This window comes from Manis pentadactyla, chromosome 8, assembly GCF_030020395.1.
Source record: "Manis pentadactyla isolate mManPen7 chromosome 8, mManPen7.hap1, whole genome shotgun sequence".
Taxonomy (NCBI): Eukaryota; Metazoa; Chordata; class Mammalia; order Pholidota; family Manidae; genus Manis; species Manis pentadactyla.
In genome coordinates this window covers 125,392,641-125,413,213 of record NC_080026.1, presented here as the reverse complement: position 1 = coordinate 125,413,213, position 20,573 = coordinate 125,392,641, and the positions used below count along the sequence as shown (strand labels likewise).

General features: G+C 41.0%; 1 protein-coding gene across 11 annotated transcripts in view; it reads left to right on the top strand.

The window, feature by feature from the left end:
• Positions 1-20,573, top strand: part of ABLIM1 (actin binding LIM protein 1) — a 283,881-nt gene that overhangs the window by 84,137 nt on the left and 179,171 nt on the right. The gene's annotated exons all lie outside the window — the stretch shown is intronic.

Here is a 20,573-nt window from a genome sequence, read left to right as displayed (position 1 = left end):
GCTCTTCTGGCTTTACCAAGGTTTGCCTTCCTACCCAGGGTGGGACTGGGGAGCCGAGGTGTGCTGCACCTCACATGTTCACGCTTGTTGAGAGCTACAAAGGACCTGAAGGCTGGCTTACTCTGTGACTGGTAAATAATGCATTATGGCTTCTTCTGCCATAAAATGTCCTCCTGTTAATGAACGTGATTTTGAAAGACAATGCTGATTGTAAAATCTGGAAATGCGGTTTTGTTTTCTTTATTGATCTGCCTTAGAAATGTACTGGGAAGATGAAAGTTGACAAACATCAGATTTTAAAATTTAAGGCTGACAGTGGCCCTGTGTGAGCAGTAAGCCAAGAACCCTATTCCAACTTTTTCCTCTCCATCCTTTCCAAAGTCTAATATCACATGCTATTTACAAACAGATTCTTTGATGCTCTCTGGCTCTCCTGGAAGATAGACTATGCATTTTAATGACTCTGTGCATATTAATTAGTATTAATGTATTACTGATATTTAGAGTTGGAAACTGTGATTCGATGTCTTTTCCTGACTGAAGGGGTCTTAGAGATAAAATTAGGATACCTCAAGATGGCTCTCTATTGGAATAAATTTGAAGCCCTGTTTTCCTTGCACTGAAAAATGAATGGATTTTAGTTTTGATTTACAGGAAAGACAGAGTAGGTTTTAGAAAATCTTACATGACAGAGAGATTGTAAGTAAGCAGAGTAATCATATGTGTGGTTATATTTTTCATGGTCAAACTGGAAAGAAATGAAATATTTTCAAAATTTTTCTTCCTTCTCACTCCATGGCATATTTTTAAGGTATCTGGAGTGTTCCCACATGCTGCCAGCTGGAATCTATGGAAAGTGTATCCCTAGAACATTCAACAATTGGCTTGAATCTCAGCCATAATTAAATTGAAAGTTGGCAGATTATTCTGAGACTCAAAAACAGGCGCACCTTATATTTGGAATGGGAGAGGTTTCATGACTTTGCATAGTTTTAAAAGTACTCGTCATTGGGACTATTGACAATATATATTTCAATGACCTGTTCTTTTAAACAGAAGGCTATTTTGAGAGGATATATAATGAAATCAAGTTTAACCGTACTTAATTTTGTCTCTTGTTCTTGTAGCTGGGTCCCTGATGCTTTAAGGTAACAAAGCTTTGACCTGCTCATCTGTCTCTCTTTAGTCAGATCACACCGTCCTGTCCTTTCTCTCCTGGCACACCTTGAAAGCATTAGCTAGGTGGATGATCATGGATGCAATAAGACATTGATAACAGTGATTTACTACTTACTGCTTAAAAGGATATGCTTAGAGCCAGTGTTTGGTACAATTAATGGTAATTTAGTCATATGAGATACCCAGCCTTCTATTTTAGACTAGATTCTGACTTGACGTGTACTTCTCCATCATTAACATGCGTTAAAGGTAGGGGTGATAGGGTATCAATTTAGCAAGACTTATCTCTAAAATGCCATTCATTTCCAAAAAGGGGAAAAAATGCAATGTGCTGATTAGCATTCCTTTCAGGCTTCATATCCGAGAATGGAATGCTGGATGGGTTTTTCTGCTTTAAGAGGCAGTCACAGCTGCCTTTGCAAATGAGTTCTGCCAAGGTCAGTGACCAGGTCGATCTGAGCATGACATTTCCAGGAACATGCTGCACAGGGGAGTGGGCCACAGGAGCACCGGGCATTGGGCTTTCATAGGACGGCCAACCACAGAATGGGCCTGGTGCTCCTGTCCCAGGCTTACCCCCCCCCACAGCCTTGCGACTGCACCCCAGCACCTTGGAGACCTTCATGGAGTAGGAACTCCCCAAGCCAGGTGTTACTCTTCTTTATAATCCTTTGAGTGGCAACTATACCTCATGCTGACCCATGAATTGAAGGAGTATAGAGAGTTAGAAGGCAAGGGTACACAGCACTGCCGGAAGTAGGTCAGCATGTTTGTGGTGTTACTTTGTGGGAAGCACATCTCTAGTGACTCTTTTAAAATGGTTTAAATAGTCTCTTCTCCCTAGTTTTCATATATAAGGTGTTCATATAGAAGCCATGTGAACACTCAAATGCTCATACAGATTCATGAATTTAATTTGTCATTTACTTTTGAGGCTCAGGGCCTCACCCATGTCTTTACTTTCCTGAGCTTTAAAGGCATTCTCACTGTTAGAGTCTGGCTCTAATTGGTAGCTTCGTCAGGGAGGGTCTGCTGATGTGTCATAGAGCCTCCCTGGACTTAGCATTAGAGCAGCTCATTAACATTCTGTTTGTTGTCATTAATTTCCTAAGCATCTTTCAGCAGGTGGCAGACACTGTTCTAGGTACTGTTCAGAGTAATTGTCATTCCGAATCTATCATCTTGGAAGGACCACGGGCATATATGTGCCAAAGATGTGCGAGGCAACCAAGCAACATGAGAAATTAGTAAGGACCTGGGCAGGGTGAAGATCCTCCTGGTTGGCATGGCACCTCATGTCATATTTAGCTGGTACCGGTGAGTCAGGATCCTGAGAGAAGAAGGGCAGGGGCAGAATGGAGGCTTGGCTCTTTCCCATAAAGGCTGTCCTCCCGGGCTCCTGCTGACAGCCTCAGCCTTCATCCTGCCTCCCGTGGTACCTGGGGCCTCCCTGCTAGCCCCTGGCTGCCATCTCCCCTCCAGAGAAGTTTCAGGTCCCTCTGCTTTGCTTATGTCTTTCATTTACTTTCTAGCTTCCAAAGCTGTGTTAACATCTCTTGTCTGCAGTTTTTCCTCTCTTGCTCTTTTGGGGGTTTTGTGAAGATACACAGGTAAACACATGATCCAAGCACCATGTTTTAACCAAAACTTAAAGTTTCTGTGGATTTTGGGACTCAGTTATCCTTATATGCACATTACCTCACATTTTGTTTCACCTCCCATCACAGAGTCATAAGTTCACTAATATTAGAAACTATGATTTTTGTATCTTTCAAAAATCTCATTGATGAGCACATAGTGGGTACTCACTGAACTTTTATTGATTAATTTCTTTTGAGATTTGGCTGATGAGGGATATCTATGTGCATTACCTTTAAGAGTATAGTCACATGAAAACCAGGTCACTATCAAAATTGCAACTTTTTCATTCTTTAAGATTCCAAGGAAATGTTAAGTATCAGTAGGAAATATTTTCAGACAGGGAACTCTTAAGTCAATTAGTTATTGCTGCTTCATACACTATTCCAAACTTAGAGCAATGAACATTTATCATTTTTCATGGCTCTGCAGGGTTGTCTGGGGGGTCACTGCTTTCTGCTGAATCAGAGGCAGTTTGGTGGTGGACATGTTTGGAGATTGCTTTGCTCCACGCGTCACTCCTCAGTGACCAGCGGGTCACCCCAGCCACATCTTCATCACTGCGAAGCAGGACAAGAGAGCAAGCAGAAACGTGCGTGATTTCTTGAGGCCTAAGCTCAGAACTAGTACAGCCACCTTTTCTTTATCCTATAGGCCAGAGCAAGTCATGTGGTCAAGCTCAGTCTCAAGGCGGGAGAGCGTTGGAAAGTAACACTGCAAAGGACTGGGATACAAGGAGGGATGATAAATGCGGGCCCCTAATGCAGTCTGCATGCCTTCTACGCAGTAGCCGTAGAAGTGGCATGAATGAACACATTGAGACTCGCTGAAGTAAGTCTTGTGCCCAGTTAACCTGATAGAAAATTCAGTTTTCATTTAACAAAAAAAAGAGAGAGAGAGAGAATTATAACCCTCAGGGACCTTACTAACCATCTTGAGGAAATGCTCTACAGATGAAACCAATGAATAAGATGTTTAAAAAGCTAAGAAATAGAAGACTTGAACAGTTTGTGTGACTAACCTAAAGCAAACTTTTGCTGTAAAAGACAAAACAGTAAATATTTTAGCCTTTGTCAGCCAAATGTTCTCTGTTGTAACTGTTCAACTGTGATTATAGCCCAGAAGCAGCTACAGACAATACATAAATGAATGGACATTATTGGGTTCTAATAAAACTTTACTCACAAACACAGCAGGCATTAGTTTATAGACCAGTGACCCAGAATATTAAAAGAAATAAGAAAGTGTCATCTGTGGAAGACTTTTTGAAAAAGAAAATAATGGTTTTAAAGGCAATAAGTATTAGTTAGGCTTAACAAAATGTTTTAGAGATGAAGTCAGAAAAGTCTGTATGGTCATTCAACAGATAAATTTTCCAACAGGTAAATGTAGTTTAGTCAGAATGAATATTCCTCACTCTTCAAAAGTATTACTTGCTACAAATCATTTCTGCTACTGAAAGCCTGTTTGAAAACATGTTTACCAAGAATGTTAATGTTTTTCCTTTGCTGTAGAAAGAGAAAAAAAGGTTTAGAAATAAAATGAAAGAAATACCTAATTAAAATGATTTGATTTTATGCAACTTTAAAAATATCATTTGACTGATGTGACCTAGATTTGTACAAAGAAACTAAAAGGATTAATAGGAATGATCTATTTTTAACTGTTAAGAAGCAATATGCAGGATTCGAGTGGGTATTTTTCCAGTTGTGTTTCACTTAGGTAGTCCTTAGCAACCTTCATGTTTTTTTCTCATATTGAAGATAGGAAAAAGCTCAGATACTATTAGAAAATAAAGTTTTTCTGCTCAAAATCTTAATACCTATTTCTTCACTTACAGTTAGCTTATTAGCATATCCTTATGCTATAAGGTTATAGCATAACCTTAGTAGGCTGTGCTCTGACAGATTTCTCTTGATTAAATCCACAGGCAGAAGAGTTTGGAGTGTAGCTTTAGGACAGGTGGGAAGGAAGAATGTCCCTTGGAGTAGAGTCTTAATTTTATTAAAAATTTTCTAAAGCTTCACATTTTTCTTGGGTGTTTCTTGGTTTTTCTCTCCTTGTGGACGATGTCAATACGTACATGGAAGTGGGAACTGAAAGGTATTATATTTCACTTGTTTCGCTGTTACCTGTTGAGTCCCTTCTTTGTGCCAGTCCCTGCACTAGGACTGGAGGTACAGCAACGGAAAAGAGCTCTGATTCCTCCCGTTGTGGTGCACACAGGCCAGCGACAGCTAGACGCAGGCAGACGGCAGCACGTCACGTGCGGGGGGTCCCAGAGGGAGGGGACCAGTGTCCTCAGAAGCAACACGGATTTTCCCCAAGGTAAATAAACTCCCTCTTGATTTTACATACACATGATTAAAATAAAACAGCACCACCAAAGAACTTGAGTTCTCCATTCCTAGTCATTACACCTGAGGTTAGCAATAGAATTAAAAGGAATTCCTGGGAGGTTTTGAAAACACAGTCATTTGACATCTCCTGAGATTCTTGGAAAAACACTACTTTCCCAGGTAGCCTAATTGAATAAATCAGCTCTCACGGTTACTGATTATTATATTACATTTTCTTTGAGTTTGTTATAAATGTTGTTTTCTATTTTTATTGGGAAGTTCTCTTTCCTCCCTTGCAGTTACTTACTTACTGTTAAGCATCAAATTGTGTGCCTGCAAAAGACGTTGGGGTCCTGCCTGCCGGTTGCCTGTGAATGTGACCTTACGGATACAGGCTCCTTGCAGATGATCCAGTTAATGTGAAGTCATTAGTATGGGCCCTAATTCAACATGACTGGTGCCCTTATTTAAAGGGGAAACTTGGTTGCAGAGACAGACACAGAGGGAAATGAAGTGAAGACTCAAGGAAAAGATAGTCATCCAGAGGCCAAGGAATGCCCACAGATACCAGAAGCAAGGAGAAAGGCCTCGAACTGATTCTCTCTCACAGGTCTCAGGAGGAGCCAACCCTGCCTCCACCTTGATATTTGAGCTTCTGGCCTCCAGAACTGAGACAATAAATTTCTGTCACTTGAGCTAATAAATTTATGGTGCTCTGTTAAGGCAGTCCCAGAAAATGGAAACATTTATCTAGTGCATAAAGTCATTATAAGCATTATAGGAGTTAATGTATGTAAACAAATGTGGAGCATAGTGGATGCTCCATAATATTATTAGGTTTCAGCCTGGGAGACACCAGTGTGGGGCCATCTACTAAGTGGTGACAGCTCTTCAATGACTGTGGATGCCTGGGCACCCACGGAACACAGGGAGCCTTTAGTTATCACCAAGCAGGTGAGGAGGACTTGATTTCGTCTTGTGAAAGCTAGGGAAAGAGCTGTGTGTTCACATAGCGAGAGAGCCGCAGAGAGGCTGCGAGAAGAGTTAGGTCAAGGATATGCCAAGAAACTTCCTAAAATCCCGCCTTCCAATAAACTTGCAGATGTTCTGTCTGTTTGCAAAAAAAAATTAATTTTCACTCCCTTCATGACCCTCAGAGTGTTCATACGAATTTCTGATTTTGAAGGTTTTAACCCAAAGTGCCACTGCAGTCAGTAAATGGTTCTGGAGCCATTGGATATCCATGTGGGGAAAAAGGAAACTTGATCCCTATTTCACACCATTTACAAAAATTAATTTGCGATGGAACATAAAGGCTAAAAACAAGGTTCTGAAATAAAACATAGGAGGATAGCTTCATAACCACTGATTAAACAAAGATTTCTTTAAAAGAACCCAAATCAAGCACTAACCATAAAAGAAAAAATTTGCTAAGTTGAAATTTATTAAAATTAGGAACTGTTAATCTGAAGGCATCATTAAAAAATGAATAGGCAAGCCACCTTCTAGAGCTCATATTCAATGTCTATAAAGAACTCCCACAAATCAATAAAGAAAAGGCAAATAATCCATACTCCACAAAAGAGGATAATCAAAATGGCCAATAGGCATGTGAAAAACATCTCACCATCATTAGCTGTCAGCAAAATGCAAGTTAAAACCCCAGTGAGGTACCATTATTCATCTATTGGAAGCGCTAAAATTAAAAGGACTGATAATAAGTACTGGCCAGGATGTGGAACAACCAGAATTCTCCTGCGTTGCAATGGAGCATAGAGTAAACCAGTCACTTTGGAAAAGTGATTGCAGTACTTCAAAAGTTAAGACATTTACTCTCCCCTGGGTATATACTCAAGAGAAATGAGCATATACGTCCACTCATGGACATGTTCAGTAGTGTTGACAGCAGTTTTATTCATGATAGCCCCAAACTGGAAAGAGTCCAAAACAGGAGAATGGATAAATTAGTTGTGGTGTATCCTTTAAATGGAATATTATGCAGCAAAAAAACAAAACAAAAAATCTACTGATACATGCAACACAGATGAATTGAGCTGAGTTTTATGCGGCGTGTAAAAAGCCAAATGTGGGAGGGTACGTTCTGTATGAATTATCCGGGTCCAAAAGCGAACAAAACTAATCTGCTGAGATAAGTCAGAATAACGATTACCTGGAGGTAGTAGTGCTGTATTGACTGGCATGTAAGGAATGTTCTAGATCTTGATCTGACAGGTGACTACATGGGTATGCCATTAAAAATTCGCTGAGCTGTATACACTGTAGGGTGTGCTTCACCATAGGGAAGATAAATTTCAATGAAAAATTTAACATTAAACATTATAACAATAGATTTTAATGACATGGGGAAAGTTTTGATAAAGTTGTAAATTGCATATGTAGTGTGATCTGAACTTTATAAAGATTTCATAGAAAAAAAACTGAAAGAAAGTATAGTGAAAAACAGGGGTTTCGGGGTGGTAGGACTGTTGTTTCCATTTTTAGTTTTCTGGGTTTCCCAAATGGCTTCTAAAAAAAGTTTATTCCTTCAATATCAGAATGAAATGAGAGAAACTATAGCTAAGAACATATCTGACATAGCTTGACTCTCAATTATGAATCATGTTTGTGAGTTTAGGGGTAAAGTAGCAATTCAGAGACAGGCAAATTCATAGGCGTGGAGTTGGAGAAGGCTTCGTAGAGGTAGACCTAAGAGGAGCTGGGAGCATCGAGGGAAGGATGTAGTCAAAGCAAGGCAGGAGGCTGGTGAGCTGACCGTGTGCGATCCTTGTTTCGGCCTGTGTTCCTCAGCCTATGCGGGTCTGACTTTGTTTCTGCTCACGTCGTGGATCCTGTGGTCCTTCAGGTATGTAACTGCTCTTTCTTCTACTTTCACATGGATGATCTTTTAAGCCGTTTGTAATTCTTACAGAGCTTTTTCTCTCCTTTTACATCTTCAGGCATTACCATTTGCTCTGTTCTCTATTTTGAGGCTGCCTTTCCCCGCCTCTGTTTCTCCATATGCCGAAATGAGTTTAGACATTAATTTTGCCAAGCCATTTTTTCCTCCTGAAAAATAAGTAAATAGAAGAAACTCAGAAACACACTCACACACACACTCTCACACATAGCTCCAAATGATCCATCTGTCCTGTTGAAGACAGCCGCCACCCACTTCATCCTGGTGCTGGCTATTTTGGTCTGCTTTGTCCTGAGCCTTTAAAAAGTACTTTGGTTTCCATCAGAAATGACAAGCAAAGCACTTGTTCTTCTGTTTTATACCTATAGCAGGGCTGTGTGCAAAGAAATGCTCCGTAAATGCTCATTGAATTGCCTTTATATAGATCATGGTCTATGCCACATTCAGATTTCTCTGGGCACATTGTTACTGATGGCTGCACATTTATAATTGTGAAGTAGATTGTAGAAGGATAATATCATTTAGAGTCCAATATTTTTCTGAGTCTGTTCTCTGCAAACCTGTATCCCTCTTAGGTGAGTTTAATTACCATATTCTCAGATTCTCTGATTAATTGAAGCCTTCTGTGAGTAGTGTGTTTTTTTTCTCTTTAAGTTTTTTTTTAATGCTTCTCTTCTTGGCAGGGTAATAGCATTCTGCTGTGTTACTGGAAATTTTAATCAATAAAAATGTATGTGTCTTTAATTAGAATGCTAGGAAGTACTGCTGAGTTTAATCATTTACTTAATGCAATAAGCTGAGAGATTCAAGCAGTTATGTGCAGAGGGCCCATCTGAATAAACTGAGTCTAGATGGGCAATTTTAATGTTTTTCCCAAATAACCTACATGAAGTATTCATTTTAAGGTCCACCGTTTATAAATATTTCTGCAGCACTTCCCCTGAAGCAGACACAAATGAGGGAGACCACCTCTGCTTTCAAGAAGCTGATGGTCTAGTAACCTTTTCTTTCTCTTTCACCCATTCCCGGGGCTCCAGCCCTCTTTGGGGGCCCCTGCAAAAGCTGCCCCCCCAGCTGTGACTTCTCCCCTGAGGCACTGAGGAGTGTTGCATTTGCCTCTGGACAACATCCACCCCCATGGGTGTTCTGACAACATCGTAAGCTCATTAGGACAACTGAAATTAATTCATTACCACCAAAACTCACTCTCTTTCCTCTGTCTCTTGTCTCTAAGGCTCTACTTTTTTCTAGTCACTCAGACTTAATCTTTGAGGTTCTAAGCAATCCCCTTACATTGCAGATTTCATCTCCCTTGGTAAGCATCTACATCCTTTCGTTCTGGCTTTTTGTCCATTGGAGCAGACTCCTGTGAACACTGCAGGTCCTCATTGTGGCTGGATCTTTGCATCCATGTGAGAAAGGGATGGATCAGAGGGGTACTCTAGCTTTGTGGGAAGGTGTTAGAACTATCTTGTTTTCCTTTACTACTAATCACTTTATATCACTCCATTTGGCCCTTGGTTGTCTAGCTTATCTGTCTCTCTTCACACCTCAGCCTGGCTAGGTGCTCTCCCTTCCCCCCCTCCCCAATACTGATGTGTAATTGAATACTTCCCCATTTCCACTTCCCTTTTGGATTCAGTATTTCCAGGCACAGACAGCTCTTCCAATAGGTTCACTCCCCCAAGTACTGCCCCTTCCAATCTGGCACAGTCTTAAATTCTCCCTTCCCCAATTACTGCCTACCCAGGCAGCCCCCCAGATCATGGCCAGCCCCAATGATTGATGTGGTATCAACACGGGATGCTTTGGGACTCCAAAAGTATGAATTGCATTTGTTCTCATTTCCAAAAGTTCATGGAATCAGTGTTACCATGGGGTAATAATGCCCAGATTATTATTTATAGCATATTGGAGAGAAGCTATGACTTTTGCACTGGGGGAAATATGAGAGGTAGAACTTGGCAAAATGTGGATGAATCTCAAAAATGGGCTGAGCAAAAGAAGCTAGAGGCAAAAGGGGACAACCTGGATAGTTTATTTATAAGAAGTTCTTAGAACATGTGAAAATGGTGATAAAAATCAGAACAGTGGTTGTCTCTGGTGTGGGGGTGGGCATTGACTGAGAAGGAGCAAGGGAACTTTCTGAGGTGCTGGAAGTGTTCAACCCTAATAGAGATCTGAGTTACATGGGCAAATGAATTTGTTAGAACTCATTGAATTATACCCCTAAGATCTATGCTTTCCTCTGTATGTCAGTTATACTTAATTCTATAAAAGAAAAAAAAACAGAGTAAAGGCATAATAGTACCCTGCTGATGATTAAAGATAAAAGATAACATACGGTAGGTGTAAACAAGATAATACAGTGGAGAAAGGACACACTTTTGTATTTGTGGCAAGAAAAAAAATGTGGACAAATCTGCAAGTGCCACTAGCATCATACACTCAATTGTTTGGAAATACATGGCAACTTTTGCAGTGGTTCATAGCTGAGATGCCACAATTAAAACCCAATCTCACAAATGAGAAGGTATGAATCTTTAATGTTCCAATGCTTTTAAATCTTCTAATGCTTATAAAAATCTTGCACCCCACTGCCTTCCTCCAGTACCTGAAATAAATCACAACTAGTTTGAACTTGGTGGGTGAGAGGGTTTATACCACAGGTTTGAAATAGTACAAGGTCCCAGACTGATAGCCCACAGGCCATCGTAGGCCTGTGAACATGTTTTCTTTTGTATTTTTTTGTGGGGGAGGGATGTGGACAATTTGGTTCTTTTTTTTTAATTAGTTGCAAATGTTTGAGACTTGGGAGATGTCACATGAAAATTGGAACATCTGGCGATATGCTTGGCTTGCATTCCAGAACAGTAATAATTGTCTGGATCTGGGTAGCAGCTCCTCCTTTTGATGGGTGATGCACTTTACACATACCCCACCACTCACAAGTACCTCAGGACCAAGCTACTGCCTCAGTTACTGTTTTAATTTCTAGTTTTAGTCCTAAAAATATTTGGATTTGAAGCATTTGAATGAACATTTATATAGAGCCCCTCCTATGTACTAGGAGATAATAAGGGCTTTAGCAGGTACTTAAGACAGATACTCTCATAATATCCATTTTACAGATGAGATAAACAAGGCTTAAATAATTGAAGAACTCACCTGAGGCTGCCCAGCAGTAAGTAGCAAAGCCAGGATTTGAATGAGGTGTTCTTACTGCAGAGCCCATGCATTTAGCCACCACGGTGTTCTTCTCTGGTTACTTTTAACTGTGGTTTCATCCATTATTTAGTATTTACTTCTGGTTAGTTGAGTTCTTGTTAGTTTCCTTATGATTTATCTTGCTAAAATAACCCCTGGCTTCCCAGCTCTCTTGATTTTGCATTCCTCATGGTAAAAAAGGTAAAAAAAAATACATATTTATGTATATTATTAACTGATAAATAATACATTTGCACTTTATTAATATTATGTATACTTTAAAGCATACACATATTTTATAATGTTAGAAATGAGATTGATATGTATATATATTCTAGAATTTTCTTTCTACACTACAATATGTTATCTTTTAGGTATTGCATACCCTATTTTGGTAACCTGTAGGTGAAAGGGTGCCTGGATGAATGATTATGCCGAAAAGTATCTTTCATATCAGACTCCGATTTTGTATTCAATGAATCGTCCTTACCAGATAAAGGGTGCAGTGGAAAGTCACCAGATCTGTCCAGACTATGGGAAGACAAGGGGAAAGTTCTCCTTTGTTAGAAAAATAGTGGTCTGTCTATAGCCACATTTAAAACACTGTGTTCTAAAACCTTCTACAGCCTTGAACTTCAAAATAGCCAAAGGCATCTTTTATTCATATTAAGGTCTTGGATGTGCCTTTGGGGAGTTCAGGTTCTCTTCAAACATCCCATTCTGATTGTGGGTTTGAGTTTGGTTTCCAGGGAAACAATATCATCCCAGGTTTCAGTTTCTCAGTTGGAGATGTTGGGGCTTTGTGGAGATGTGTGCCCCTCTCCTTCAATAGGACGGCTGTCGTGATTAACAAATGTGTGGTCATAAAGTACTTGGACAAAAAAAGTACCGAGAGAGGCAGTTAATAGCAAATCTGTGAAATGCACTTGTGGCTCTGTGCCAAGCGCTCCCCAGAGTTCTAAAGAAGGAATGGTCATGAGCAGCCTGTTTGGAGGCATGTTTCGTGCCTGCTCAAAGGCAATGCCACATTAGTTCTAAACAGAGTTGTTAATCTGTGGGTGGATAGGTTCTTCCTTCTAAGACTTTATCTGTGTTCCCCGGCCTCCCTTGCCATCCTCATGTGTGATCTCTGAGCAAAGCTTCCTTCTGGAGCATCCTGTTTGGGTTGCTCTTTTCTGCCTTACCTGAATCCCTTTATTTTCTTAGCAAGTTTTTTCTTAAAACATAATACACTCCATAATCTACCAGCGCCAGGTTGACTTCATCTTTCCCTATCATGTCTTTTCGTAATACTAGAGCATGGCATTGACAGGGTGGTGAGGGAATAAATTTGTCCCTACTCCTGCTGACTCCCTACAAGGAGAAACATTTTTTTTGTGTGCCATTGTTGGGAATGTAATAGAAATACATAAAATTGCCCATGTAAAATGTGAAACACAAGCCACTTCCCTCTCTGAAATACATTTTCTTTCATTAAGACGGAAGGTTGAATGGTACCACTAACCATATCCAAAATCTACAAGCCAACTCCCCAGCCTTCTATTGCTGTAACTATACACTGGGGTGGGATTTACCAAGTCACACTAGAGTTAGGCCTGTGTCTTTTGCTAATTTATGTGATCCCCTGTCTTATTCATCATTAAGGCAGCTAACACCTGGCCTGTCATATTAGAGGTGCTCAGTAAATATTTGTAGAATGAAGATAGCTTCCTTAAACAAAGGATGGAGAGAAGCCTGGCATTGATTTTAATCAGGTCTGCCTGTTATATTCCTTATCTACCTTACATATTTCTGGGACCATAAACTACAGGAAGTTCCTTATTGAAGTCGACATTTAAGACCAGAGGTGAATGCTCTCAAGAAAAGGCACTGTGGGTAAGAGGCCCTGGTTGCATGGTCAAGAAATAGAGTATTTGTGGGTGTGTGACATTTCTAGTAAACTGACAGTGAACATGAGGTCTGCCAGAGTGAGTTGGAGCTATTCTGTGTTGAGGTAGATGAATTATAAATACTTCAAACTGCACCACTGGAAACACTTCCATCTGCATTTTTCCTCCTGGGAGGGCCTGAAGAGGCAGCTGGAACAGGCGGGCGGTGCACACCTGCTCCGGGGCCAGCACCTCCGTCAGCGGAGGTACAGGGAACTGCTGACACTGGGCTTCTGGGGCTCTGCTCAGCTCTTTATCCCGCCAGCAAGGACGGCCTGTCTCCTAATGACCAGCCACTGGGATACTGTCTTGTGGCCCCAGCTGGCCTGGCCCTCTCAGGCATGTGCCTGTCACTTGGTGCCTTCCAGCTCAGTGGCACTTTGATCAGCTCTGACTGGCTGGAGGAGAGTCACATCCTACGGCCTCACATGGAGGAATAGGAGTTCTCAGGCCACTTGGCATAGAATGTCTTGATTTTCCTCTCCGGTGTAAACAGTTAATAATGACTGAAGTGTGTTTTGTCTTTGATATCTGCCTTTCATCCAAGTATTGGGTAGTCTATTTCACAGTGACTTATCAAGAATTGTCAAATTCTCCTTATAAGGCATTGAACACCTAGTATGTGTAGAGTTCTATGCGTAAGAAATGGTAGCAAAGATAAGCTCCTGCCCACTGGAAGCTTAGCAGTTAGCAAGGGAAGTAGAACCGTCTGTGGATAACCGTCAGGGCATGGTAAAAGCTGTGGGAGGGCTGCTGTCTTGTGAAAGGCAGGAAGAAATTCATTCTAGCCAGAGTAGTGGTCCTGGAAGCTTTGATGGAGGAGGTATCAGTTGAGTTGCATTTTCAAACACAGGTGGATTTTCAGAAGGAGCCAGTGGGGAAGGTTGAGGAATTTTAGGAAAAGAGAAGGAAGCACAGGAAGGATTATGGTTGAGGAATATGGGATGCGTTCAGGGTATAGAGAATGTTTAGCAGCTAAAGGAGACCACAGCCTGGTGGGGTGTGATATGTGGTCAGTTACTTAGAGCTCTGGTCCTATGAAACAGATTCCTGGGCCAGCCTTGTCTGACATACGGGATTTGAGCTCTGGGGATGCCTGTGACCCTCCCAGAGCCAATCCCCGTCTGCGGCTGCCTCCTTGAAGGCATTCCAAGCCTGGTTTCACTGCCATTTGGAAATCTTGCCGAGGGGGAGTATTGTCGGAGGGTAATCTGAGACACTTGCTGTCTGTTAAACTAATTATGCTTCAGTCCTCAGAGTGCCTCGGTCCTCTCAATCCTGAGTGCTCAGCAGATTTTATGTAGTATATGAATTATTAATGGAGATGATATGGAAGATGGGGTTTGGCTGCTTGTTCTGTTTTGAGCAGGTCTTGGGCGGGTGGCATTACGGGAAGAGAGGCAGCAGCCTGCAGAGTGATGGACGAAGCAGGTCTTCCAGAGCAGCCCTACCCAGATGGGAGCCTGTGCCAGTATGCCCAGAAAATCACAGCCTGCTTTGGAGGGATGGGTAAGACCCCCCTAAACATTGGGCTTTGCAGAGGAGATGCCCAGGGTTGACAATGCAGACGAAGAGAAGGACAAAACGTAAGCTTTGCTGGTGGCAGGAAGCCGGTATAGCTGCTGGCGTGGGAGAAGCATTGTTATCCGAAAGTGCAATTGTGCCCCTTCCTCTACTCCCTCCCACTTAGAAAGCTGCTGTTTCTCTGCTTACTCTGTTCTGCTCAGCGGCAGAGATCGTCCTCATCACTGTGAGCTACTGCAGGTGTTTCCAATGGCCTTGCTGGGCTCTTTTGTTCGCTTATTTCTGAATATAACAAAAACAAAAACTGAAAAGCAAGTAACCCCATTATCACTGATGAAGCCACAGGCTATAAATTCAGACCATTTCCTTAGAAGTAAATCCTGTAGAGATTCACCTTTTAAGATGGTGATTTTCTCTTTAAATTTTTTCTTAGCAAGAAGCAGATAGATCTTAGCAGATATTTTAAAGGGAAAGGATGGCATTTGTCTGGAGTGAAAAAAAGGCCTAAATCATTTCATAAACTAAAATTAAGGAAGAGTCAGAGTTCATTAATGGAAATTGCTGTGGGGATTGACCTGTGACTGTCAAATTAAGAGCAGTAGTGAAAGCATCTGTCCCCTGAGCACTGTGTTTCCCAAAATGCCTGGCTCTAATTTGGGGGGTTCATCTTATTATTGAGTTCCTGCAGTGTGCAGAGTGCTTATGGCCTCTCAGTGTGGGATGGAGCCCCTTGGTGAAATTGCCCACTGATGGTGTCTTTTCATAGTTTATCATAGAAGAGGAGCTTATTAAGATGCAAAGGAACTGTTGCTAGCAGGATCAAGAGTTCTATCTAATAAAATAGGATAAAATTTCCAACAGGCAAAATCTTGGGTGCAAGTTGAGCATTGGTAATTAGCATTAGCTTTGTAGTGTAGTGCATTGTGATACTTCATCATACCACCATATAAACTGTCACAAACACCCCTACACTACTTTGTAAATGCTATGACTATAATTTTACACAGGTTGTAGCAGGAGGCTGATGCTCATGCAGCAGTGGAAAACATGGGTTTACTCTGTTTGGGGGATTTTCTCCATACTGTGCTTTCATGGATACTGTCAGGCAGATACCACTGAAAATCTCTTTTTAAGATTGGAGGCCTCTGCTGGGTGTTTACTGTGACCTATGCAGAAGAGATTAAGAACCCTGGACACTGTGGAAAGAGGATTAGTTCATTGGTGCCCCTGGTCACTGCTGGCTCTAACACCTAAGCACCCAGCATGTAAGCCTGACTCTCTCTAGTACCTGAAAGGAGCCAGCCCCTCACATCGACATATAGTCAGATTATCTTTAAAAGCAAACAAACCTCTTGTATTCTCATCAGCCTATTTTATGGCCCATGTTTCATTTGCTGTTCATCCTGATCTAAAATTCATGAACTTTTACATACAATGCTTTTATTGAAGAAGAACTTTTTTTCCTTTTGCAATCTGTCAGAACATAATTGCTCCTTGAACTAAATATGTAGGTCTACAGACTTGTCAAAATTTAGGAGTGGCCTGAGTATGTTCTGCTGATAGAACAAGCACTAAGGTGGAATCAATGCCATAGAATTCATTTTAGTGAGCGATTTGTGACAAATTTAGAGGCTAAGAAGGCAGAACAGCTTTGTCATGGAATAGTTACACTTTTACTTGGTCAGAAAGATGCTAGATTTTGAAGAAAACAATCATCTGTCCAAAATCTATATTTGTGTATTCTTAGTGTATACTAGAGCCTCTATTTCAAGTAGCTGCCTCTGGCTTCTGTATATAAATACACATATATGTTTCATCAGCAGGCCATGTGAACACACATAAGCAGATAGAGCTGCTCAGGTTCTCAGTGCATAAAGAGCAGGGCTCTAGGAAATGAACCACAGGAAGAAGGAATTAATGGTATAGGGCAGAGGTTCTCATACTATGGTATTTATTAGAACAACACTCTAGAAGAATCTAGTAGGTCTGAGATGGGTCTCAGGCATCTATGTTTTAATGATAAACCACATTTTGGGGAAACATTGACAAAATATCTTACATTGTATAACCTTTATTCATTGTATTAACCTATATACATTATATATTTGAAGGCTCTTCAAATAGGCAAGCAAGTAATAGAATACACTCAGATTGTTTTACTTGCTTTGTAAACTGTTTTTAGAGAAAGACCTTGGAAGGATTTTTCTGGGGGCAACATTGATATAGGGCTTCATTCCCAAAATTTGAGAATATAAATTTCGCCATGTGACTGTGGTAGCGACAGCTGCCCAATTTCCCCAGCTCTGCCCCAGTCTGGATGGCCTCTGGGACAGTCTTATCTCCTCCCTTTCCATCCTGCTTCCCATTGGGCTGGAATCATTCCAGTGAGTTTGGATCCTCTGGTTCCTGAGTTCTGTTGCCAAATCCCACGTTAAAGATTGGGAACTAGTAGCAAAATATCTCTTTTCTCTGCTTCATCTGTCTATAACTTTGGTCGAAGGACCTGATGACTCGGGTAGGAACACTCATAGTTTAGGACTCAGGAGACCCAGATTCACCATGAGCTTACTCTGTTGTCATAGGAACGTCACCTAGTATCTCTGAGACTTACCATCCTCATCTTAAAGGGCTGGAGTAGATCAGTGTTTTCTGTATGTTGGTCCTGGTCTGGGGAACTTTGAGAAATATAACTTCCTGGGACTCGCGCCCAAAGAACCTCATTCAGGGGTCTGGGCTAGTGTCCCAGAGTTTGTACTTATAAAAAATCCAACAGAATATTCTTATGCACAGAGATATTTGGGAACCACTGGACACGATTATTTTTGAAGGCCTTTCCAGGTCTATAAATTGTGTTCTGTTTAAAGTGTGTAAAGGTTTTATGAAAAGAAAAAGGTATCAGAACATAATAGTCCAATGACAGGAGCAAAGGTGTGGGTTTATTCACTCTGTCTTATGATTATTGTGTGGTTATTGACTCACACATTGTGCTTCTCCGTACTGAGTGGATGTCAGAGGGTAAATGCTCATTACCAGGGTTGACCTTTGTATATCAGCACCATAATTGCGTGAGGGTCCTGCTAGCCTGCCCCTTGTGAAAGCACACAGCTGCCTCCATAGTAATTCTGTCTCCATCATGTGATTCTGCTAGAGTCTGCAATAACAGAAAATGTATGAAACAGCATTAAGAATATTATTAACATTGGATTAATCGAATAAGGCTGTTACAAGCATTAAGATTTTCATGACACTAGGGGGAGGGGTTTCCCTCTAGAAAACGTAAAGGATTGTTTACTGTGGCCTGGAGCGGGGTTTGTTGCTAGTTGAAGCTGAAGAACTTTAACTGAGGTTTCCCTCTGTGAGATCTGAAGTACTGAAGAACTTGGAATTATTATTCTGAGTTTTTCTGCTCTGCATTTTTAGATTTAACACGTATATATATGTCTAGACCCAGTCACAGTACTCTTCCTGCATGATGTTGAATATACCAGGGATATTTGCAGTAAATACTTTTAGATATTGCAGCATTGTCCTTTTTCTTGCTCTGCATATCAATCTGACTTTTGAATATGCATTCATGTCTCAGACTGACAGTCTTGAGTTCCTGGTCGTGGCTGTTTTTATACCTGATTATCTGAAGATATGGAGCCTAAGCTCTTGAGGGTTATCACTTAAATACATCTTCCTTAATCTACTTTGCTTGGCAGTGAGGAAAAAACAATAAGGAGCTGTGGGGAAGCACAGCCTCTTGGGCTCCTGGTGACCATTTCTCATCTCTTTATAATTCATGCCAAGATGCCTTCCTTTCTTGGTCTAAAGTGTCTGGGGAAATTGTGCAGCTCTGAGAAAAGCAAAATCACCTCATCTGAGAGAGCCAGCACCAGGGCCTCATCTAGAAGGAGGTGGGTTGTTGAGGACGTGAGTGTCACTGGGATTCCCTACCCCTCCCAGAGGCGTGCCACCATCACCCATTTGTTGTACGTGCATCCTGAGGTCTCCTGCATGCTTGAGCACTTGCTTAACAACTTTGATCCTCCTGGTAAGTGACTTTGATCCCATTCTGGACATGGCTTTGTGTTTTGCGATTGGCATGAGTAACAAAGTACTATCTAGAACTCTTCTTTTGTCAATGTATTCTCAAAGGAAACACTATCCTTAATATATAATGAGTAGGGTAAGGTGGGAGGGATGGAAAATATAACTCAAGTACAGCTCGAGCTAAATTCTGAGGATAGTTTTGTCCATGATTTTATAGTGTCATAACAAATGTGTCTGTTCAAACTTGGTACTAAAAATTGTCTATAACAGGAAGTATAATGAAAGAGAAAGATCTCTGCAAACAGACCCTGTTCTTTCATATGATCAAGTTTGAATTGAAAAGAAATAGTCAAAGCAGCAGATCAACACTGGTAAAGAATGACCTCTGTGAAGTCAGGATCTAAATTGTGTCACTGCCTAGGGTGTGCTCATCTTATGAAACATTTAAAAAGAAAAGAAAAAGAAAGGATTTATAATATTGGGAGAACTTGCTGAGGCTTCTTTTCAGTGAAGCTCATTAAAACATAGTTACTTGTCCATCTGTCTGGGGAAGAAGTGGAGAAAGCCCAGTCTGAGGACAAGAGTTATTGCACTTGGGGGTTTTCAGACTGAAGTTATAATGAAAACTTTATTAATAAAGATGATACCTACCCAACTGTTTTTGCTCCTTGTCCAAATCAGTTTCTAGAATTAGTAAGGAGGCAGAAACTACTGGACACAGTCCCCACAAACATACAAAGGTGAGCCAAGTGAGCCAGAAAGCAGAATATATACAGGATAATTCCCAGACACCTGGAGAGAAGGGCAGGGCTGGACTGTGGTTAAGTGAGGTAAGGAAATTAACTATACTGGGGTGATTTGTGTTTTTGCAATTATTTTTTTGATAACTTTATTGAGATATAACTCATATACCATATAATTCACCCATTTAAATGTATATCTCAGTGACTTTTAGTATATTCACTGATATGTGCAGCCATCATCACAGTGAATTTAGGAATATTTATACTGTCTCACAAACCCTGTACCCTTAGTTATTACCTGACCCCCACCCCAACCTCTCCATCCCCACCCCCCAGCCCTAAGAAGCCACTAGTCTACTTTCCATCTCTGTAGATATCTCTAACCTGGACATTTCACATGATTGGAATCATATGATATATGGCCTTTTGTGTCTGGCTTCTTTCACTTAGCATGTTTTCAAGGTTCATTCATGTTGTGTCATGTATCAGTATTTCATTCCTTGTTATGGCTAAATAATATTCCATTGAATGCTTATACCATATGTTTATCCATTCATCAGTTGAGGGACACTTGGGTTATTTCCACCTTTTCGCTATTTAGAATAATGCTGCTATGAACATCCATGTACAAGTTTTTGTGTATGTTTTCATTTATCTTGAGTGTCTACCTAGGAGAGGAATTTCTGGGTCATATGGCAACTCTGTGTTTAACCTTCTGAGAAACAACCAGGCTGTTTTTGAAAGCAGCTGCACCATTTCACATTCCCACCAGCAGCATGTGAAGGTTACAATTTCTCCACATCCTTGCCAACACTTGTTATTACCTGAGTTTTTATTTTCCTCATCCTAGTGGGTAGGAAGTGGTATTTCACTGAGGCTATACTGAGCTTTGATGGGGGATAGCAGGTCAGTGCTAAGGCAGGACAGGAGGCAGATGTGACCAGGGCTGATGGTGACTGTTCCTTGGCTCTCTCTCCATCCTTTCCAGTGGAGCAAGGAGCGGGGATGGAAAAACATGACTTCCACACCCAACTACCTAATAAGCTATTTTAGGAAAACTTTC